The sequence below is a fragment of the Petaurus breviceps genome, unplaced genomic scaffold, assembly GCF_028583685.1.
Source record: "Petaurus breviceps papuanus isolate PSGF00001 unplaced genomic scaffold, PetGlider_PUasm1.0 187, whole genome shotgun sequence".
NCBI classification, from domain to species: domain Eukaryota; kingdom Metazoa; phylum Chordata; class Mammalia; order Diprotodontia; family Petauridae; genus Petaurus; species Petaurus breviceps.
In genome coordinates, this window is record NW_027185799.1 from 928972 (window position 1) to 954076 (window position 25105).

At 39.9% G+C, this 25105-nt stretch overlaps 1 pseudogene; it reads right to left on the reverse strand.

The window, feature by feature from the left end:
• Positions 1 to 18919: 18919 nt before the first annotated feature.
• On the reverse strand, positions 18920 to 23069 carry LOC138163036 (ubiquitin-like FUBI-ribosomal protein eS30 fusion protein; annotated as a pseudogene).
• Positions 23070 to 25105: the final 2036 nt, after the last annotated feature.

Sequence of the window (25105 nt, forward strand, 5' to 3'; positions counted from 1 at the left end):
GGCATTCTTCTCCTCATTGCCTTTTTGAGCCTCCTTTGCCATTTGAGTCAGTCTGTTTTTTAAGGTATTATTTTCTTCAGTCAGGCTGTTGACTCTCATTTCATAATTTTCTTGCATTGTTCTCATTTCTCTTCCCAATTTTTCCTCCACTTCTCTTATCTGCTTCTTAAGGTCCTCTATGGCCTGTAACCAGCTTGTATTTTCCTTTGAAGCTTTTGGTGCAGGAGTTCTGACTTCACTGATTTCCTCCTGTTCCATGCCTTGCTCCTTCTTATCCCCAAAATAGGAGTGTAATGTTAGAATCTTCTGTCTGCTTTGTTTTCTTTGCCTGCTCATTTTGCCACTCAATGATTTGACTTTTGGGCTTTTTGCCACAGTAGGACTCTGCCACCAGACAGGGGAGTTTTCCTCCCAAACGCTGGGGTTTTCTCAGCTGCCGAAGGTATTAGATGGGTGCCCTCTCTGAGGTCTCCCCACGCTCTGGCAAGATGGACACACACCCCAGGACCTCCACCCTAGACTGCAATCCAGATCCAAGCAGGTTAAAGCAAGAGCGATTACCCCTCAGACTGGTGCTTGGTCCCCCTACACTCTGCAGGCCAGGAGCTGAAGCCACCACGTGGCGCTGGCTGGCTGTGCCAGCATCTCAGAGGTTTCTCGCCCCGGGGGTAAAAGCCACGCACTCCAAATTACTGGGTCCCAAAGTCCAGAATGCACTGGCCTCTCACCTTGTCCTTCACATCTATGTATTGATAAATCTGGAAAAGGCCACAGCTGCTGCTGATCTGGAGTCCCTCTGGCTGGTGGCTGGTCAGGCCCGCCCTGGGGCTAAAGCCTCGGCGCAGTGCTGGGCTCGGTTCTCAGAGCGTTGCGCTGGCCAATTCCTGCCGGCCTGCTGGACTGTTCTCAGTGGGAGGTTAGCTTCTCTGTGTCATTTTGTGGGTTCTGCAGCTCCAAAGTTTGTTTAGAGTCCCCTTTTTACATGGATTGGGGAGGGTGGAAGCCGGAGCCGCGGAAGGGTCGTGCTTCTACTCCACCATCTTCAGTATATATATTCTTAGAGATAGCTATGTGACCATGGGCAAGTAAGTCACTGCCCCAGATATCCCCCTAAGACTGTAAGTCACAGAACCACTTGCCAATCTGTATTGGTAAAGTGAGTTTCTACAACTGGCCTATAAGTACTTTGAGGGTGAGTATTATTTTTCTTTTTGTCTTTGCACACAGTGCATGGTCCATAGGAAATATGTTGGGTTAGACTGGACATTTTAAAGAAATCTTGAATCTCTATTGTATTCTATGTAATTGATTGTATTTCATCTGATTTGTGATACCTATGTGTGTTTGGTGGGAGTTCTTCTTATCTCCATCTTATTGACTCAAGGAGAGACAGAATTGATAAACAAGTTTCTCAGACTCACACAGATGGTCAATGTCTAGAGGAAGAGCCAAGCTTGCAGCTCTGCTCTTGCTTTCTAGTAGTCCAAAGTAGACTTCTTTCTGAAGTACCATTGTCAGCATTTCATTTTCTTTAATTTTACTCTCTCACTTTTTTCTGGAGACAATTGGAGTTAAGTGTCTGAGACCGAATTTGAACTCAGGTCCTCCTGACTCCAGGACCAGTGCTCTATCCAATGCATTACCTAACTGCCCCTTATTATACTCTCAACTCTCATTGGTTCCATATTTTGTATAAAACGGGGTTGATTCCCCGGTGTGTCACTGTTTAGGTCCTTTCTCACTTACATAGCTGGTTTTGGCTAAAATCAAAAGTAGAGTAAATTTAATTCTTCTTTTACAGGACAGCTCTTGCAAATATTTGACTACAAAGTAGAGTGAATGAAGGTAAGGAAGCAAACATTTATTAAGCACTTATTATGTGCCAGGCATACAAAATACAAATTATGTATTTTATACATAATATTTTATTTGATCCTCAGAACAACCCTGGGAGGTAGGTGCTATGATGACAAGGTTGGGCTGGATAACCTCTGGCATCCTTCCAGATCTAGCACCTGGGAGGTAGATGCATTCTCATTTTACAGTTGAGAAAACTGAGAAGACAGAGATGAAATGACTTGCCCAGAATCACACAGTAAGTGTCTGAGGCAGGATTTGAACTCAGGTCTTTCTGACTTCATGCCCAGTGCTCTATCTATGGCTCCACATAGTTGCCTGTCCTTCAGGCTTGAAAGATAGTGCCACATAGTCTTTTCCTTTTAGATGCAGGTTAGGCATCATTTTATCCATGGAGCCTTCCCTAATCTCCAGACTTCTAGTACCCTTCCTCCAGGGGTATGTTGTAAGCAGCCTGAAGTCAGGAGATTTGGTTGAGTTTTCAGTGTAAGCATTTACACCTTGAAAACTGCCAAATGCTACAAATCAGGGTTTGACTTATTGTTTTGTTGATTACCTAGATTTGAGAAAATGATGTAAAAATGTTAATAATGCAGTTATTATTATTGGAATATTGTATACTCCTCAGGACAAATTTAATAGGACAGTCTGGAAACATTCCCCTTCACCCTCCCCATACATATAAGGTATTAAATATTTATCAGAATACCCTTGCTTCCCACCCATAAGTACTTTGTATTTAATTACTTTGTGTATGTGTATATATATGTAGATGTACAGTACATTATATTTATGATATGTTTATTTTCACATGTACTTGTTTCCCCCATTAGAATGTAAGCTTCTTGTAAATAGGACTTGTTTCTTTTTTGCTTGTATCCCAAGAGCCCACCACAGTCTGGCACATAAGTGTTTTATAAATACTGGACGATTGATTGAAATAGCATTTCTGGTGCTGAGCCTTGGACAGCTCCCTTCACATCGAGAGCCTCATTTTCTTCCTGGGTAAAATCACAGTGTTGGGCTAGATAATCTCTGATGTCCTTCCAACTCTAGCTCTCCGACTCTGCCTTAGGAGCTTTCTCTTTTTTACTTGATAGCTAGCCCCTTGCCACTTTAAAGGCAGGCCATGTTTCTCCTGTTTTATCTTCTCAGCATAGAGGTTTTAAACTTTTCATATCTTTTCTAAGATGTGGTGTATCTGACAGAGCTCGGCAGATCAGGAGCACTTCCCATGGGTAGTTAAGAGTGATTTGTGGGCTTGCCTCTATGTTTCTCTATAAATCGGGTGGTAGCTAATGCATGTTTGAGGAGACAGGTAGTATAAGTTCTTACTTGCCTTACCAAAGATGTACATTTTTCATAACCAACATTGTTTTCCTGGAAAGTATAGTAAAGAGGCTGAGAACTAGACTGCAAAAATAAGATGAATGACTTTTTCAGTCTTCAAGAAGACAATAAAGCAGCCAGGGTATGGTTGGCGATTGCTCACCAATGAATTGAATCTTAACCCTGGTTCCCTTACCCAGTCTGAAAACAGAGTAGGCTGTCAATGGATATTTGTTGAGTAAAATGAATAGGTGAATGGAAAAAAATGTCATTTCATATGTAAAACTGCATCACTAGTATTTTGATTTGAGAGGCAGCATGGTGCAATAGACAGAGTATCAAACCTAAAGCCCTAAGACTTAGATTCAAATCTTGCCTCAGACACTGTGTGACCTTGGGTAAGTTACTTAACTTCCTCTGTATCTCAGTCTTTTCTTTGGTAAAATGAGGGGTTGGACTCAATAGTCCCTCAAGTCCCATTTAGTTCCAAATCTATGATACTATGATCATTTATAAAAAACTGGCAAAATTTTGTAAATTAAGAACAAAAAAGTGCTAGGTTTGGTTGACTCTGTTTCTCCATTATTCTCTGTTACTTGTCATCTACAAACTTAGAAAAGTGAGATTAGCCAATGTAGCAGGACTATAAACATATGGAGAGTGTGACCAGGAGAGTGGGATCAACTTCATAATTTCCCCTTCTCTCTTTATAAGATTGGGCCCAGGAGCTCTAGTCACTTCTACTGGAACCTGGATCCAGAAGCACTCAACATTCCACCACTGGGCTTTGATTGCTGATGACTCTTGGAACCACATGGTCCCTACCCCACACTCCTTTGGCCAGAGGGCTCTTTCTCTAAGGACCACCGAGAGATTCTACCCCCATATTTTATAGCTACCTGGATGATTGAAGGGGTTATCTAGGGTAGCGTCACAGGTTAAATATATTTTCCTTCCCTACCAATGCAGAGCTAATGTCTTGTATATACTTGAGCTTAGATCTTCCTAGACTTGAGACCTGTGGTTGATTTGTCTATGCCCTTCTATAGGCCCCAAACCTAGATTGTGCTTCATCTAATAATCTTGATTCAATCAAATCATCCTTCAAATCACTGTTTCAGTGAGGTGTTGATATCTCCAACAAGCACTCAGACTGAAGTTATTCCCCATCCTCATCAAGACTAGGAAGTGAAATGGGAAGAGTGTAAGATTTGGAGTCAAGTTGGAATCCCAACTATATCCTGCTTGTGTGGCCTTGGGTCAATTTTTTTTAACCTTACTGGGTTTTTTCACCTGTAAAATGAGGGAGATAGGCTAGATAACCTCTAAATTTTCTTCTAGGTCTAGACCTATGATCCTAAGATGTCAATGGAGTATCAATCAATCTCCTTCCATGAGGAGATGTAATGAAGATCCCAGATAAAAGTCTTATGCTTTAGTCTTTTCTGGTTTATCAGGATTTTCTCATTATACAGTCCAGATACAAAAAGAAGATAGACTTGTAGTTAAGCAGAGTTATGTTATCCTTATTAGATAACTATTGCTAAAGTAGACAATAACCCACTTAACATTAATTTTCAGTTGTTTACTTGAATGTGGTGATGATTAACCATTTATAATGCGGGTGCTAAGGAATTAATATCTGCCTGTATCCTGGGTCTTATACCCCAACAGTTAAAGTTTTAGCATCTGAACTCTATCTAGGTCTTGACCTCTGACATCAACTCACTTTCTCTGTTGTTGTTCAGTCATTGCAGTTGTATTTGACTCTTCATAACCTCATTTGGGGTTTTCTTGGTGAGGATACTGCAGTGGTTTGCCATTTCCTTTTACAGCTCATTTTACAGCTGAGGAAACAGACACAAACAGGGTTGAGTGACTTGCCCAGGGTCACACAGATAGTAAGTATCTGGGTCATATTTGAACTCAGGAAGTTCAATATTCCTGATTCCAAACCCAGCACTCGATCCACTCTACTGCCTAGCTGTTCACTCTAATAAGAGGCAATAGCTTAGATACTAGACTTTTAGAAATAGAAAGGTAATTTAACACCATATTCAAAGTTCAGTTCATACTTCCACCCAAACGAATGAGTCTACTTTGGGGGAAAAAGTGGAGGGTAATACATTTTCAAGAGTTTTTTTTTTTAAAGCAGCAGTAAGCTTGCCCTTTAGAAAGAGTAAAATGCAAATAAAGTTTGAAAAAGATTATTTAATTTGCTGTCTTTGTTCAGAGCAGTGTTGTAACTAGCAGTTTTTATGTCCAGGGCAATAAATACAAAAGGACAGAGTGAGGGGCAGTGAGGTGGTGCAGTGGATAGGGTACTGACCCTGGAGTCGGGAAGATCTGAGTTCAAATCTGACCTTAGACACTTACTAGCTGTGTGACTCTGGGAGAGTCACTTAACTCTGATTGCCTCCCTACCACCCCTGCCCAAAATAAAAAAGAGTGGAGTGGGAAGAGGAACTCATTATAAGGAGAAGATCTTACCCTGGCATAAGGTGAGGTTTTTTTCTGGGGAGACTGATCCTGGAGAGGCTGTCTGGAAGGGAGGTGGAGGGGGCAGGGTTAGGCTGGGCCAGGGAGAAGGTCACCTAAGGTGTAGATAAAAGAAGTCCCTAGGTCTTCCTGTTGGTCTTGCAGGTAAGAAGACAGGGATTCAATGACTACCTCTGACACATACTAGTTTTGTGACCATGGGCAAGTTACTTAACGTTTCACTGTCCCAGATACCTCTGAGATATGTTACAAACCCTTGCTGATTTTTATAATTTATGAATCTTATTTTCTGAAAAAAAATTCCCTCTATTTTTACATCATGTTCTATTACCCTTAACCTTATTTTTCCCCAATTGAATAACAACAAAAATAATTTATGCAAAGCTACCCACTGCAGTACCCACCTCTGCTGTATGAACCACATTTCCCTTCCATTAATTTCTGCCTCTTTATTGAGAGGAGGGTATGTTTCTTTATTAGTTCTCTAGGATTGAGCTTGTTCATTGCATTAAGGAATTGTTTTCGTTAATCCCAGTTGTTTCTATGCTGCTGGGGGACTGCAAGTGCTCCAACTACCCTCTAGATTTCAGAGCTCTGAGACAAAACCCTTTTCATTCTGCCTGGCTCTCACTCAGAGAACCTTTTGTTTCCCTGGCTAAGCCCTTTTCCTTGCATTTCTGTTGTTCTCCTTCACTGCAGTAAAGTCAGACTGAGGACCAGAATAATTAGGTGATCATTGGATGATCTCCAGCCAATCTAAATATTTGCTAGTATGAAGAATGAAAGGTTTGGCATGTGAACTCTCTAGAATGGGAAATCCAACACATTAAAAAAAATTTCAGCTCCAGGTGATTTGACAGTCAGAATTGGCTTCTGTCATAATGAAGAGATTTCATAAATGACAGAGAATGCAAGACAGGTGATTTGGGAAGATTCCTGTGGAATTCCTGCTTCTTTTAATCTTGTTTCAAAAAATAATTTCCTTCATCTCTGAGGTTCTTCTAAGTGCAAAGTAATGGAGGTAAGTATGAAGCATGAGAGTGGAGTACTGAGAGCTATGTGGAGGTGGTTCCTGTTTGCTTTGACCTCCTTGCAAAATGAATCCATTAGCAAGACTACTTCCTACATTCCTCCAACAATACCCTATTCCAATTCCTGGAGGTGACCCTAGGTTTCAGAGGTTGCAGTGGCAGTGGTTTTCTCTCACTCATGTCCCAAGGATTATGGGAGAGAATCTTAGTTGCCTTATAGAAGACTTTGGTCTCAGGGTCTGGGAACTTTATTGGGAAACTCCCCTGGAAACTTATTCCTTCCTTATACCCCCATATACCAAATAGTGCAAGTACTAAGTCCTGCCAGAGGACATAAGACACAAGGAAAGGGAGAACCCATGGACACACATTTTCCTTGGCTGATTTGATACCAATTAGCACAATTCAGAAGCAATGAAAGGCATTCTAATTTCAGGGGTACTTCCTGGGGACATAGATAACTACACCTTCTCAAGCCTAGAAGTTTACCCAGATCTGACTCCTTGTGAATGATTTAAACTAGCTAAAGGTTCCAGTCTTTTAGCCACCCTCAATTTCTATCTCAAATAGGTAAGAGCAGACTCTTTCCAACCCCAGGCAATGCTGCTTCTGCACACTAATATTACATGCTGAAGGGATATCAGAGTTGCTTACTAGCTTAATGCACTTTCTTCCTGTGTTTGTCATTCCCAAGACCATAGCATCATAAATGTAGAACTAGAAGGAACCTCAGGGGCCATATTGGTGGAAGGGACATGACTAAGGTACCTTCTAATCAATTTCTTGGTAGTTAGGTGGACCATTGCATAGAGTGCTGACCTCAGAATCAGAAAGATTTGAGTTCAAATCCCTCCCCTAAACATTTACCAAGTGAATAACCCTGAACAAGGTACTTGCCCTCTCTCAGAATCAGTTTCCTTACTCTGGTGTTTAAAACCTTCTACAATTAACTCCAACTTACTTTTCCAGACTTATTTCACACTTACTTCTCCTCTTCAAGCAGTCTATATTTCAGGCTCCACTATTAGCTGTTCCATGATCTACCTATCCTGTCTCTTTTTTCCTATTCTTGCTCAAACCTTGCTTCCCTATTCCTGTGACAAACTGCTTCCTTATCCCTGACTTTTAGCATCTTAATCTTTGTTTAAGGTTCAACCCTGGTGACACCTATCCTGGGAGCCCTCCACAATTGACTTCATTATTAATATACTGTCCCTCCTCAAATTACCTTGTATTATTTATTGATCCATGTGCATATCATATTCCCTCCCCCCCAGTTAAGGGTTATTTTTATATTGTTTTTGTATCCCCAGTGCTTAGCATAGTTCTTTGAACATAGACACTTAATAAATGTTTGGTGAATTAAATTACTCTCAGTGTTTTACTTGATGTCTCCGTGGAGATTCTCATAGTGTTAACAATATTGTAAGGGGAAATGAGCAGGGGAGTTACCCATCAATTCAAGTTTGTTCTACTTGATGAAAATACAGGGCATGGGCTATTATTTGAGGGAGATTGAAGGGTTACCCTCCCTTCATGGAATGTGACAATACTCACGTCCCCAATACTAACTGGGTTTCAAATCTGGAGCTATCTAGCAATTATTGGCTGAGTAGAAATCAGCAGCTGTTTGCTTTCTCTCTCTTCAGTATTTCATCTCACCCTCCCCATATATTCTTTGAAGTGTTGCAAGGGACAGGAAGAAAATTTATCTTTTCCCTGCCCTGTTGTAGTTAATGGTTATTGTCAACCTTCAGCAGAAGCACATGGCCATGGTAGACATGTACTTGCATATAGCCTGAGAGGAAAGATTCTGAGAGCCCAACTTTCTCGGTTTAACTTGGGGTTGTAGTAAAAAGTTTCTTGCAGAAGCATATGGTAGAAGGAGATGTGTCTGTTCACACTCAGCCCTTGAGGAGAGCCCTAGCTTTGGAAATGGCTTTGTGGGTACTCCAAATTTGAGGGTAACTAATTTTAAGAGTTCACATGCTGGGCTTTCTAGAGAAAGATTTCCTGACATAATCAGCTTCCAGAAGAAAGAAGAGGATACTCCAAATAGTTCCTGTGTAGCATCCTAATTGGAGAGCAAATCTAGAGAGTTACTTGATCTGGTAGAAAGGGACTGCTTGTTCAGTAGCCCTAAACTATGTTTATCTTTCATTGGGAATCTAAACATTAAAATGGTCCTATGGGTCTGGAAAGAAATGTGTATTATCCTGTGTGAGAGAGAGATTTCACAGAATGTTAGGCTGGTAAAGGTGCTCTAAGTGCAACTTTTAATTACAGCAATAGACAGTTGTCTCTTGCTTCAGATGCTTACTAGCTCTGTGACTCTGGGCAAGTCACTTCATCGCTCTGACACTCAGTTTCCTTACCTCTAAAATGGGGATAATAATACTACCTACATCACAAGATTTTTGTGAGGATCAAATTAGATAATATATGTAAGGTGCTTTGTAAATTTTATAGCACTATATAAATGTGAGATATTATGATCACGGTATCATAGATTGACCTATAAGGAAATGGACCCAGGAAAGTTACTTCCCTGAGGTTACACAGGAAATGGCAGTTGAGATTCAAATCCAGATCCTTCTATTTCTGATGAAATTCTCTATCCATTGTACCACACTGCCTCCCATTTTTTAAAATAACATTTTATTTTTTCTTAATTACATGTAAAAATAATGTTAACATTTATTTAAAAAAGTTTGAGTTCCAAATTCTCTCTCTCCCTTTCTCCTCTCCTCCTCCCTGAGATGGCAAGCAATTTGATATAGATTATACATGTGCAATCATGCAAAACATATTCCCATATTAGTCATGTTGTGAAGGAAAACACAGACCAAAAAATTCCCACAAAAAAGTGAAAAATTTATGCCTTGATCTGCATTAAGGCTCCTTCAGTTCTTTCTCTGGAGGTGGATAGCATTTTTCATCATGAATCCTTTGGATCATTGTATTGCTGAGAATTCATTCACAGCTGATCATCGTGCTGTATTGCTATTACTGTGTATAATGTTCTCCTGGTTTTGCTTACTTTACTTTGCATCAGTTCATGTAAGTCTTTCCACCTTTTCCTGGAAGCATTCTGCTCATCATTTCTTATAGCACAATAGTATTCCATTTCAATTGTATACAATAACTTGCTCAGCAATTCCCCAATTGATGGGTACCCCCTCAATTTCTGATTCTTTGCCATCATAGAAAGAGTTGCTATAAATATCTTTGTACAAATAAGTCTTTTTGCCTGTTTTTAAAATGTCTTTGGGATACAGACCTAGTAGTGGGTCAAAGGCTACATCGATTTATAGTATAATTGTGTAGGTAATTTATTCCACAGATACACCACTCTATTTCTTAGCCAGTACCAGATTGTTTTGATGATTACTACTTTATAAATACAGTTTGAGATCTGGTATGACTAAGCCCCATTCCTTCACATTTTTTCATTAATTCCCTTGATACTTTTGACCTCTTTTTCTTCCATATGAATTTTTCAAAAACAATTCCCTCAATATTCTTGACCCTTTTTTCTTCCATATGAATTATATTATTATTTTTTCTGGTTTTATAAAATAATTTTTTGGTAGTTTGATTGGTAGGGCACTGAATAAGTAAATTAATTCAGATAAAATTGTCATTCTAACTATATTTTCTCAGCATACCCATGACCAATTAATATTTTTTTCTGATAGTTTAAATCTGTATTTGTGTGAAAAGTGTTTTGTAATTGTGTTCATATAGTTCCTGAGTTTGTCTTGGTAGGTAGATTCACAAGTATTTTATATTGTCAACAGTTATTTTAAATGGAATTTCTCTTTCTGTCTCTTGCTGCCAGACTTTGTTGGTAATATATAGAAATGCTGATGATTTGTGTGGGTTTATTTTATGTCCTGCAAGTTTGCTAAAGTTGTTAATATTTCAACTAATTTTTTAGCTGATTCTCTAGGGTTCTCTAAGTATATGATCAGATCATCTGTAAAAAGCAATAGTTCTCTTTCTTCATTACTTATTCTAATTCCTTCAATTTCTTTTTCTTCCCTTATTCCTATAGCTGGCATTTTTAATATAATACAGAAAAATAGTGGTCATAATGGGCATCCTTGCTTTTCCTGATCTTATTAGGAAGACTTCTAGCTTAACCTTATTTCAGATAATGCTTGTTGATGGTTTTAGATGGATACTACTTATCATTTAAGGAAAACTCTATTTATTCCTATGCTTTCTAGTGTTTTAAATAGGAATGGGAGTTTTATTTTGTCAAGAACTTTTTCTGCATCTATTGAGATAATCATGTGATTTCTATTGCTTTTATTATTGATATGGTCAATTTTGCTGATAGTTTTCCTAATATTGAGCCTGTCCTGCATTCCTAGTATAAATCCCACCTGATCATAATGTATGATCTTTGTGACATATTGCTATAATCTCCTTGTATTTTATTTAAAATTTTTGCATCAATATTCATTAGGGAAATTGGTCTATAGTTTTTTCTCTGCTTTTGCTCTTCCTGTTTTAGGTATCAGCACAATATTTGTGTTGGAAAAACTCCTTCTTTGCCTCTTTTCCCAAATAGTTAATATTGTATTATAATTGGTTGTTTAAATATTTGGTAGAATTCACTTGTAAATACATCTGGTCCTGGGTATTTTTTCTTAGGCTGTCTCCATGTTATTCTTATTCTCCTCTATGTTCTACACCTAGCCCTCATAATTCCTCTGCCCTCATTTTTCTGATGGCTTTTCTTCACTATTTGCTTGACCACAAATCATTTATAATTAATTCATGTCAATGAATTAGAGAAAATTATCTCATAAGCCATAACTTTCTACATATATGTATAAATATGATAATATATTATTTTGACCTTCCAGTAATATGCACGTACAAAAAATATAAATAAATGGAGGAAGTAGAAAGAAAATTGGGAGGAAAACCAATATCAGAAATAGAAATATTCATCAGCTAGCAAATACTACTGATCTCACCATGAACCCAACACCCAATGACAATAATGTCCTTGAAGGGTTACCCTTTCCAAGCCTTGCCAACATGTTTCTAGGCCTCACTTTTACTCCTCTACCTTTGTACCTTTGTCATTGACATGAGGAACTGAGATTATTTCTAGTGATTGCAAGAAATAGATGACAGATGAAGGTTTGTCTTCCTTCATTTAACATCATAGTCCTAGGGGAAAGGAAAATGAAAAGTAATGATCAACAGTGCTGCTTGACCAGTTTACTAGATGAATTATTCTGGCCTTTGAAACAGAACAACTACATGCTTTTCATTTTGCTGATCTGTGTGAAATTTTTTTAAACCAATAACATGAAATATTCATCTTGTGCATTTGGTATAATGTCAACAGTTTTCTAGTACTCTTATTTTCCAATTGCAATGAGTTTACATATAATATTTAAGCCCCTGATACAAAGTATTTAAGAAATAACTTTAGTTGGTCTATTTATAAGGCGCTGTATTGAATTTCACAACATAGGAAACATGAATGCAAAATAGTATCATCACTTTGCATACATCTTTTTAACTTAAAGATCTTTATGCATAAAGATTTTTTCTTTCTATTTCTGCCGCATAGAAAAGAGCAAAAAGAGGATCTCTTAAAGAGTGGGTAGCTGCAATCTCTGGGGAATTGTTTCAGCAGCAGCCTGTGAAGGACATGAGGAAGAAGATTTCTTTAGCTGAGTGCAAAAGCAACCAATCTCTCTCCCTTGCTCCCTTTTCTTTCTGTCTTTCTCCCTCTCCTCTCTCCCCTTCTCCTTTCCTCTCCTTTCCTCTCTCTCTCTCTCTCTCTCTCTCTCCTTCTCTCTCTCTCTCTCTCTCTCTCTTTGTCTGAACAAATTATAAAACACATTTTCTTTTGGGGAAAGAAAAACAAATTCAAGAATAACTACTCATTGTCATTGAGTGACACTTGCAAACATTCCTTGATTTAGAGCTCCCCAGGCAAATTCAGAAAACATTTTAATAGATATTAGTTACTGTGGATTGGAAGGTCATGAGAATACTATTAGGATAATTAAACAATTCATAAAGAAAAAAACACACAGAGACACAAAGGACCCTTAAATTTCTTACATGAGCAGAAAAAGGTTTAAGAAAATCAGGTATTAGACTCATAGATTTGTGGTCTGAAGAGACCTTAGAGATATTTTTTTTTTCCAATCGTCATATGTTATACTTGAGGAAACTGAGACCAAAAGATGTTAAGTGACTTGCCTAAGTTTGTGTAGTAAGTGGTAATAGCTGGTTTCAAACTCAGGTCCTCTGACACCAAATCCTGCAGTCCTTTTACAACATGCTAGGCCAATTTTGGTTCCTGGTCAGTGACACAGAAACCTACAGATGATACAGCAAATTGCAGGACTGGCCTTGAAGTCAATAGCCCTGTATTCTAAGATTGACTCTAGGACTGATTCACAGTATGCCTTTGAGCAAATCTTTTTCAAGTCCCATTGAATTCTTGTGGGGGAGAACATGAAAAGACAGATGTGAAAACTTTGGGGAAAAGTATCAAGTTGAAAGCACCAAAGTAGGAAATGAATAGTTGAATCTATAGGATTTAGGCATTTCATCATATTGCTGGGGTTTGAGTTTGGATGGCGAATTGTTGATCTGTGTCTTTACTGAATCTGAGTAGGGGGGGAACTCAGAAATGTCAAAGGATTATCAATCAAGAGCTGGAAAGGATCTCCAAGACCATCTAGTCCAACCCTCTCATTTTACAGGTGAGGAAACTGAGGCCTAGAAAGATTAAGTGACTTGACAAAGTCACACAGGTAAAGTACTATCAGAAGAAGGATCTGAACTAGGGTCCTTTGACCCAGAGTCAGTGCTTTTCTCATTTTAACCCTGTATATATAAGGTACCTGTAAAAATTCCTGGCAAGTGGTCATCCAGTCTCTACTTAAAGACCCCTCAGTGATAGAGAACCCACTACCTCCAAAGAGGACAGTACCCACTATCAGGAAATTTTTCTTTACATTGAGTCAAAATTTGCCTTTTTGCAAATTCCATCCATTCTCCCTAGTTTTACCTTCTGAGGTCCAGCAGAACAAGGCTAATTCTTCTCCATGCTAGTCCTTCAAATTTTCTAACCTAGAAGAGTCTTCTTTTCTCCAAGCTAAACATCTCAGTTCCTTCAACCAGTCTTCCTGTGGCAAGGTTGCCAGTCCTCTCACCATCATAGTCACCCTCCTTTGGGTGCTCAGTCCTGTCTTGGGATGCATATGTCCAGGTTTGGAGGTGATTTTGTGAGTTCAGGAGGTCCAAATATCTTGTGTTCTCAGTTGGTGCTGAATTTTGGAAAGAGTACCTAGTAACTATTACTCTCTGTGGAGTAGACTTGTGATTACAATGGTGTTTGGGAATTCCCAATGTAGAAAAAGTCTCCTGCCCCTCTCTGCCCTGTATCCTATTAGCAGTTTGTATAATTTAGTCTTAGAGAATTTTCTAGGGGCAAGGAGAGGTTAAATGACTTGTCTATAGTCTTTTTTCATGAGAGATTCATGGAATAGTGGATACAGTACTGGATTTGTGATGAGGAAGACCTTTGACACTTGCTAATTGTGTAATCTTGAGAAATGACCTAATTTTTCTAAGACTCAGTTTCTTCATCTATCAAATGAAGGAGGATGATAGTATTTGTAGTACTTACATTATAGGGTTATTTTTAGGCCCAAATGAGATAGTGTATATAATGTGTTTTGAAAATTTTAAAAAATGCTACATAAATAGCAGTTTTTATTTATCACAGGCAAGACTTGACATGTGGTCTTCTTTATGCCAAGACCAGCCCTCTCTATCTATGATACTACACTGCCTTTTAAGAGATGACATAAATACAAATGTATTTTGAAATATGATAATTATTAATTATTTATTAGATATCTGTTAGTCATCCCTTCCTAACTTTCCTTCACTCATTTATTTGACATGTAAAATTTCTCCAAGATGATGGAAAGGAAAGATTTAATCTATCTGCAAATGTACAGAAAAGTAATGAAAACAAGCATGTCTCATATTATAATATCTAATTTGTACTGGGGTTGGCCTTGCCTTTCCCCTTTGGTTTTCAAAATGGTGAATGCCTGCATTTTGTTTTTGTCTTGCCAAACCTCATTAAGGAGTGGAAATGACCTTTTTAGCAGGATCATGAACATCTTTTCTTGGTGGGGGAGGGGGTATTGCAGAATACAGTTTTGTTCTGTCAGTTTGGCTTTCCTTTTGACGTGTATTATTAGGAGGTTCCAGCAATACTCACTGACCCAGATTGCTGGAAGACACACTAGAGACACAAAACAGCCCATCAGGATAGGCAAATGATTCTATTCTTGGACAGACTGCTATCAATGCTCCATGAAAGGACCTGACCAAGAAGCAAAGGTATCATGGCTTCATTTTGATTAGTGCTTCTCTTTAATGAATTTCCCAAACACTTCTCTTCTAAATCCTTAGAGCTTACTGTATACCACCCACTCACCTGTTGTAGCCTCCTGGATACACAAGGCATGTAAACTCACCATTTGCTTTTAATTCAAATGAAGGAAGTCTCAGGTAGGAACTACTTGGAAAGGAAAGTGATTACATGCTAAGCAAGGTTGAGAAATGTCAGCAGTGTTCCAGGAGCCATGAAAATTGCATTTGAGGGAAACAGCCCTACTCATTAAAGTAAATGGGTAAGAACCAGCAGCTCTTCTGAGTCACAGTGCTAAATTGGACTCCTTATAAATACCTGAATTAAGGACAGAGTTTTTTGCTGAAGGAAATGGAGTCAATTCAAAACTGGATTTCTCAGACCAGTACAACCTCACAGTCTCAGTATTCAGGCACAGAGGGAGGAGTGCAGGGGTTTTCCCAAGAGAGTGTCTTCTGACAGATGCACATCATTATTAAGGTTTGCAACACCATTTGCTGTAATTATCCCTTATATATGTCAGAGATCCCATTATGGGTATTTTCAGAGAAACAAAACAGCTGATCTCCTTTATGAAAAACATGCCACGTTGGTGAAATATTGCCTTTTCTCTGGTCTTTCCTCCCACACCTTGATTATTTTAGTATTAGAATGGAAAAATTACAGGGATTACTGGTTTGATAAATTTAGCTTCTTCTGGGAAACTGCTCCCTTTGAGTGCTCAATGAAATCGACAAACTTGAGTTGTGGGAACAATGAAATCACTAATTGTGAATTATCACATCAAACTCAAGGCAAAAATTGCATGGGATGAATTCAGTGGTCCCACTCTTTGAGCAAAGATGGAAACTATTCTATGCCTGTGAAATTTAGTATTCAGTAGATCTGTGCTCTAAATATGATAAATGACAATAGATTCAAGTATAACTGGGGCACACAAGGTCCCCCACCCCCATTTAGGTTTGAATGCTTCCAAAATTCAAAACTATATGAACATCTACTGATGGGTTTAACTTAACAGCCAGAGGACTTATTAGTTCAAAACAAAAGACTTCTAATAAGACTATAATAAGATTTTAAAATAATAACAATGATTTTAATAATAAAATAAGGTGATAATAAGAAAATCCCCAATACATATGTGTAGTACTCTCTCACAGGTTACCATATCACCAATAAGAGGGATAATCCAGTCCCCTCAACATGCAGAGAACATGTGACCAATATGACTATAGGGCACTTAGGTAGGAAGCACATAGGGTAAAAGGACTTTTATGAAGGGGCACTGTCCAGAATTCCATGTGGCTAGATCATATGTAGAGTGGACACATGCATGGGACATATGTGACTAGGGCACTTATGAGGGCAAGATAACTCATACCTCTGGTAGTGTAGGGCTGATAATGTTATCTAGCAATGTCTTCCCATTGCTTTCTATTGCTTTCTTAAGATGCAGTGATTAGAAGGTCTCTTCCTGACAAGATCAGCTTAAGAGTCTTATAATTTATAGCTCAGTCTATGAGTCATTACTCTTAGCTAAGCCAACCAACAAAAGCCAACCAGAATGAACCATGGCAAGATTAAATTCATTTTTTTGACTAACCAATGTCTGTTGCTGATTGTCCAAAGATAACTATCTGACTTATAAATAAATACATAATCAATACTTCTACTTTCTTTTCCATGGTTAGAAATTCATTACAACTCCCCCTTACTTTCTTATGGAGAACTTGTGCCCCCAAACCCCAATTTTAGGAAAATTCTGCCCCCCCCAAAAAAACCCCTGTGTAGAGGCTAGAGGTACAAAGCCTGCTTTATTCCCAAGATCCTTCCCAGTTGGAATAGGAAAATGAGGTTTAGTAATAACTAAGCTAAGGTAAGAAGACAGGGTAGTTTTCTTCCACCTTCCTGTAATGGCAATAGGAATCTGAATATCTTCCCTGCCCCTTGGCCCCTTGATAGGCTTAAGTGAATATGAGAACCTTCCCTGATTTGAAAATATACTCTGCCCCCTAATAGGCTGAATGTGGTCACATGGAGCCTGTGGCGGAAGGCTTGTTTTTCAGGAATGCCCACACCTTGTTACTTTGTGATTGGGCAGTGGGTCAAGAGGGTTGTGACATTCTCAGACCCAGGAGAAGGCTATATATACCCTGATGTGAGGTTTTGCTTTGGGGCTCAATTTGGGAAGAGTTGTGTGATTTGGTCAGATGAGACTTTGGGCAGCCATTGAGCCCCCTGGCTTTGAAAAACCAGATGTTGGTGCTTCCCTCTCTGGTAAATAAGTAGGTATGGATGTAATGGTCAGACACCTGGAAGCCCTGTCTGCTGAATTGTGTTATTTTCTGTTGTAACTTCTGTTTGTATCCTCTGAAGTTCAGGGTGCTGACTTTTCCCCCTTAACTAGGTAAATGATACATGTTTGATTGATTAAAGTAAGGTTGTTAACCCATTCTGAGTTGCTTTCCTTTAGAAAAGCAGATCTAAGGGATGGCCAGGTAGCACAGCAAGTAAGAGCACCAGCCCCAGTGTTGGGATGACCTGGGGGATAGAATCCGGGCTCAGATACTTAGCACCACACCCAGAAATAACTGGCCATGTAACCTTGAGCAAGTTACTTAACCCCAATTGCTAAAAAAAAAAAAGAAAAGAAAAGCAGATCTAAGAACTTGTGCTAGCAGCCATCCTGGGTATACTAGGGTGCTTGCTGCTACAAATGATGTCACAAACAGGATCTGCAAACTAAAAGGAAAGTATAGGGGCTGGAATAATTATCTGTTTCCCAGTTGTGGTAGCTGTGACTCTGTGGAGCCATGGAACAGGAGCACAGAACTGCCTGCATGCTGACTTCGATGAGGTGAGAGCAGGAATGGTGAGGTGCCTGAATCAGGATTGGGGCAGAAGCCAGGAGTGGCTGCCTCCTGTGAAAGGAGGAGGAACCTAGGAGTTCAGAATTCAGCCACAGGACAAGGTAAGGCTTGTGCAGCAAGGCAGGAGCACTGAATGTGTTTTCTTTCTGCATCCCACAGTTTGAGACCCAGGGGGAGGATGAAGTTGGGTCTATGGGTGAAGTGCCACGGACCCCCAAGGACCCCACCCTGTTGCTTTGTTACCCAGCCACCCTCAGGACTCCTCAAGCAGGGACTTGAGCCAGCATGGTGACTGCAAGAGGCAGTGATGCCAGTGGACAGAGCACAACGCCAGAACTTCTGCTAAGGACTCCTGCAGAGGACCGCCAGAGATAGGAACTTTGTGGGGTCAGAGCTGCTGGGAGTGAGCTGTGGAGGCTGAGTAGTTACCGTGAGCGAAGAGAGGAGGTTTGCTTGAGGTAGCCTATTTTGTTTTGAAGGCTTGATAATGTGGGTGTTTACTGCATTAACTATGTGTGCCAACTCTGTGGCTACTGTGATGGCTTTGACTTTCTGGTTTTGGGACCCAGTTTTCTGGTATTTGAATAAATGTTCTAGCTATGTCCCCCATGTAGATAGCCTGTTACATTTTGTGATTAATAACCATATCAGCATACTTATAGTCACCATAGGCATTGTGAATATTGCATTGTTGTTACACTCCTTCCCCATAATCCTACTTTTATACATAGCAAAGGTCTCTAATTTTCTGCCTTATGCTGGTCAAGGAATGCTAGCAATAAACAAGTCAAAAAGCATTTATTAAATGCTTATTGTATGCCAGATAGTGTGATAAATATGGAAGACACAAATAGAAGCAAAAAGAAATAATAGTCCTTGACCTCAAGGAGCTTATATTCTTTTTTTTTTTTAATAGTAGTAGCAGCTTTATTGGGGACAAAGTACCAGGGGATTAGGAGTTGGCATTGGGGCCCTTCTTCTTGCCAAAGTTGGGTACTACATTGACAAAGCATTGGTTGTACTGCATCCTCCTCTTAGCATGCCCAGACTTCTTCTTTTTTTTCTCCTGCTTGGCCACCTTGGGAATCTGACCCCTCACTTTTCCAGCTTGGGCCAGAGAGCCATGGACTTTACCTCCTAGCATCCAACCAGCCACTTCCAGGGTGGACAGGGGCTCCACCCCGCACTGCCCCAAGATGGCTTCATCCTCCAGCGGGTATCCCCCTAGAAGCAGGACCTGGTCCTTGGGGGCAATGCCCTCTAAGGACGCCACATGGGCTTTGATCTGGGTGACGGTCTCCCACCCGGTCACCTTGAGGGTGTGCAGAGCTTGGGACAAACAGCTGCATGGTGGCCACTTGGACATGCTAGTCCTGCTTCTGCCATGGTGTAGATGGAGACCAGAAAGAGGAAGGAGCTTATATTCTTTAAAAAAAAATTAACTAATTTTTAGTTTTCAGCACTCATTTCCACAAGATTTTGAGTTCCAAATTTTCTCCCCATCTCTCCCCTCCACCCACCTCAAGATGGCATGCATTCTGATTACCCCTTCCCTCAGGCTTCCCTCCCTTCTATCATCTCCCTCCTATACCCTTCCCCCTTACTTTCTTGGAGGGCAAGATAGATTTCTATACCCTATTGCCTGTATATCTTATTGAGGAGTTTATATTCTAATGGGGAAGACAACACATAAAAAGTTTAAAGGAAGGGAAAATACTTGTTTGGGGGAATGGTGGAGAAAGAAGTCTGAAGGGTCAGAAGTGAGGCCCAGGGGCGGCCAGGTAGCACAATGAGTAAGAGCACCAGCTCCAGTGTCGGGATGACCTGGGGATCAAATCCTGGGCTCAGACACTTAGCATCCACCCAGAAACACCTGGCCATGTAACCTTGAGCAAGTTACTTAACCCCAATTGCTTAGGGGTGGCCAGGTGGCTCAGCTAGTAAGAGCACTGGCTCCAGTGTTGCGATGACCTGGGGATCGAATCCCAGGCTCAGACACTTAGCACCCACAAACACCTGGCTGTGTAATCCTGAGCAAGTTACTCAACCCTAATTGCTTAAAAAAAAAAAAAGGGAGGCCCAGAGGGGAATGAAGGAGTGAATATGGTTTCCTGAAAAGGCTTCATTAAAATGGAGATTCTGGGAAGCAATGATGAAAGGAAGGAGTTACCGAGGAGGGAGAGAAGTGAATAAACATTTGTTAAGCACCTACTATGTGCCAGACACTGTACTCAGTGCTTTACAAGTATTATCTCATTTTCTCCTCATGACAACCCTGGGATGAAATGCTATCATTATTATTATTCCTACTTTCAAGTTGAGGAAAATGATGCAGATAGAGGTTAAGTGACTTACCCAGCTAATCACACATCCAGGAAGTACGTGAGAGGAGATTTGACTCCAGGCCCACTGTGCCACTGAAGGGCTATAGGGATCTTCCAGGATGAGAAAGATGCTGGAGCATGGCAATGAGGGTAGCTTGAAGGGTGAGAAAGCTGATGGGACTTGATTCAGCCAGAAGTTCAGAGAGTCAGGAGTGAGGTCCAGAGAGGAATGGGGGAATGAAAAACCTCTCAGTCTTTCCTACATAATTATTGAATACAGATGAGACCATAGCTTTAGAACTGAAAGAGACCTTAGGGGTCATCTAGTCCAATCCCCTCATTTTATGTGTGAGGAAAATGGTGCTTAGAAAGCATAAGTAATTTGCCTAAGGTCATATAAACATGGTTTACTAAGTGATGACGTTGGTGAAGAGTTGCCATCTTGAAAACCCTGGCAGTCGTAACATCTTCCTCCATAGATTTGTTCCTGATGCCTGTGATTCCAGTTGCTAATGCCTTCACATCTGAATGAGCCTCCCGTTTGCTCTATTCATATTTTCCAGGCGTGTGGTTGTTTACATATTGTGTCCCCCATTAGACTGTGAGCCTCTTGAGGGCAGGCACTATTTTTTTAAACTATTCTTTGTATCTTCAACACTTTATATCAACAACTATAGAACCAGAACATAGTGAGCACGTAAATACTTTTGATTGACTGATAAACATTTCTGTGTTAATAAGCATTATCTTCTCCCTTGTAGCCTCATTTGAAGAGGCAAATTCTCTTAAAAGGAGTCACTAGAAACTGAGTGACCATTTTTTTCTTCTCTGTGACAGGAGGGATTTGGGCAACAGGGGAACAAAGAGGAGGAAGAGGGATGACATGAAGGGAAAGGCCACAGAAGGCCATCTTTATTATTTTCCTAGTTATTGTCTTTCTCTATTGATTAAAATAAAATTCAAGTATAACTGGCCTTCCAGCCAGATCTGGATATTTTGCATGCTCTTCTGCTTGCAGAAAGAGACATGATTCCTAATTGATAGAGGGAATGATGAGCATGAAGTGATGCTGAGTACCTGGGTAAGGGGTGGAGTTGATGCCAGAGCTTTTTAGGGAGACATACAAATGTGGTTCTATGGCCTCTGGGAAAGGACTTTGGAAGCTCCAGATTTTTAGGGGAAACCAGCTCCTCAATATGTCCCTGATTTTTAACTTGTCCCACCTAGAGACTTTCTCCTCGGGTGAGATCAAAGTTTCTTTCTTGGTCTGAGATGACATTTCATCTTGCTCTGAGCAAAGGACTAATTCATCCTTGTGTATTTTCTGTGTAATGTGGAAAATTCCATTTCTCTTTGATGTTTTGCTTGAATAAATGATTTTATTTTTTCTTTGTTATTTGTGATAGTATTTTATTTAAAGTGTTTAGTAGAAAGGGGCTAAGGTGGAAAATGTAAGCCAAGGGTTATTCTCCCCAGTAAAAATGACTAAGGAACTGACTTTGTTTTTGAACCCCTAATAACCATGCCCCTAGACCAGAAATAATTGAGGGGAGGGACAGATATAAATCTAGCCTGATATCCCTTTTGGCGATAAGCAAGGGAAACAATAAGCACCCAGTCATGGCCCTTCTACTGCTCCCCCAAGATAGAAATTCCCCCTTGGAGAGGAGTTGGTCAGATTAATAGACACATCTACCCATGCCATCTATGAACCATGTGCCAATACATTTAGACAACTCATATAGAAATCTCTTACATGTGTATATACATCTTACCTTATGTAAGATTCCCCCACCTGATAATACCTTCCTTTGACCTTTGCAACTATTGACCTATAGCTCTTCTCATTTACTACTAAATTTCCTGAAGTAGCGGTCTACCCCATTTTACTCATTGGGCCACTGTCATCAGACTTCTGCTTTCTCCAAGGTCATCGATAATTACTTAATTACCAGATCCAATTGCCTTTTTTCAGACCTCATCTTCCTTGACCTTTCTATACCACTTGACATTGTTGTCTGAGACCTCCTTCTGGTCTTTCCTTTGACCTGTCTGGTCACTCCTTAGCTATCTTCTTCACTGATTCAATGTTCTTCTACCTACTAAGATGCAGCGTCCTCCAACGATCAGCCCTCTTGTCTTCTTTCTTTTTTTCTCTTCTCTTTGGTAATCTCATCTATGCCTCTAGCTTCAATTATACCTCTCTCTAGATAGATGCTGAATGTTTATCCAGCCTCAGTGTTTCCTCCGAGCCTCCATTTCTGGCCCAACATATTCAAAATAGAATTCTTCATCTTTCTCCTAAACCTTATCCCAACATCACGATCTATGTTGATGGCATTCTCATTTGACCTGTCACTCAAATTCAAAATCTCAGAGTTGCCTTGGATTTTTCCTTTTCTTTCCCAGCCCATATTTAATCACTTGCCAACTGTTGTTGATTCTTCTTCCATGACAGCTCTTACATCTGGCCCCCTCTATGCTCTAATTGTCACCTAAATTAAGGCCCTTATCAATCGGCATTGGGATTGTTGCAATAGCCTTCAAACTGATCTCCCTGTCTTGAGCATCTCTTCTTTCTAATCCATCTTTCACAAGGCTGGCAAAAATAATTCACATGGTGCACTGCTCAAAACCCTCAAAAGGGTCCTTATTCACGAAAGGAGAAAATCCCCAATTCCTTAGCCTGGTACTGACTCCAACTTACCTTTCCATGTCTCATGTTGTACTACATCCTTTCATGTACTCTATGTTTAACGATGACAATGAGAGCAAGCTTTTATTAGTTGTCTACTAAGACCTAGATATCTCTAGCACCTACCACTGCCACAGGTAGTAGGGCTACAAAGACAAAAATGGAATAATCCCCTACTTTTGAATACGCTAGATCCCTCTTATTAAAAGTAAGCACTTAAAGGCAAGGACTGTTTGGTTTTAGTCTTTTTTTCCCGGGACTAGTGCTGGTACTTATACATATAGTAGGTACTTCAAAATGTCCTCAAAGTATTTTAAGCACCCATCATGTGCTGGGCGTTGGGAAGATGCAAAGTTTGGATAAGGTACAATCCATGCTGTCATGAAGCCGATAGTTTATAATTATTAATTCAATAGGAAGTGCTTAAGCAGTAAGGAGGGAGTGTAGAAATGAGGAGAAAGGCTACAGAAAAGAGGTAGGGAGGTCAACCAAAGACATACTTTCCCTATTTCATAGTCCACTTCCTCCCCCCCCCCCAACAAAGTGGCACACAATCAATAAAGGACAGAAGGGATGGCCCTCTCTGCAAAATATCAGCTTTGCAAATAATTTTATGTTGCAGACGATTGCACATCCTCTGGTGAGATGATCAATTATCATTGTCAGATGAAATTTCCCTTGTTACTCTTGGCTGGCAGGATTTGCTCATCATTCAATTGTGACTGAAATCAATGGTGTCTATTTCAACATTTCTCCTTTCTAACTCACAGGAGCATCAAACTGAGAGAAGTGATTTTCATTTCTTTATTTGGTGTCAATCTCTGTGGAAGTGCTTTTGATCTAAGCCATTTTTAGTGCCTGTTATTTGTTCTAAGATGTAAAGGGAAAGACATTTTTTTTATGGAAGGGAAGAACTTTTAAAAAACTAACATCTAAAAAAATTATGGCAAACTCTATGTGACAGAGTAAATTTCCACATAAATCTTTATATCAATGCAATCTTTTGAAGTCATTTTAGGCAGGACAGTTGAGTAGTTGGGGCCCTGGGATATGCCATTCTCTGCAGTTTGACTTTCTTCTCTATTGTCATAGTCACAATCCTTGAGATTGTTTCCTTCTTGAGTCACTGACTCCATATTTGTTTCTGACTGGCTAATGTTTATTTCTGTTCTCTCAACTGTGTCTTGAACTCTCTCAAACTGAAACACTCTTAAAACTGTTGAGAGGGGTATGTATTGTTTGGTCAGCTAGGTGTTGGGTGAATAAATCATTGGGCTCAGAGGCAGGAAGAACTGAGTTCAAATCTGTCTTTAGACACTTATTGTTTGACCCCGTGAAAGTCATTTGATCTGTTTGCCTCAGTTTCCTCATCTGTAAAATGGGGATAATAATATTACATAGCTCCTAGTGTTGTTATGATGATCAAATGTCAACTGCTTAGCATAGTGACTGAAACACAATAGGTGCTGTACAAATGCTAACTATATTGTTGGATAGTAGTGTCACTGTTAGATGCCAAAATCAATGGCAGATGAGAGAGAAAATCTCTTTGTCCCTCCCTCCATCACTTTCCTCAAGGGTCCCCCACTTCCCCATCTAGTTGGTGAAGAGTGATACCTCTCAAGGCGTGGGTTCTTCTTCAACAAATGATTTCACAGCTGGTGAGGTCAGCCTTTTGAGGGTCATCAGGATGATGCCAATCATCTTCCAGGACAATTGACTCTTTTAATTCAATGAAAAGGAAAAAAAGTCCGCTTTTCTAAAGGTTAACATTATTGATGTTATCTGCCCCTTGCTTCCTATCATGAAGCAAATCACAGGGTAGGGGGAAGATCTAGTTTCCCCCCTTCCCCTCTTTATACATCACTCTTCTTTCCATTCAGTTGGCTTGGGGTAGGTAGTGACTCTGAAGCTTTTTTACCACCGTTGTTACTGTAATAGGTAGTATTAAGTTTGGCTCTTTTCAGAGGACTAATTAGAAAAACGTGAGTAACCTAAAGAATTGACAGTGGCTTAAGGCATCTGGGCTTTGGAAGGGGATTCATGGAAGCCAATAGTAACTA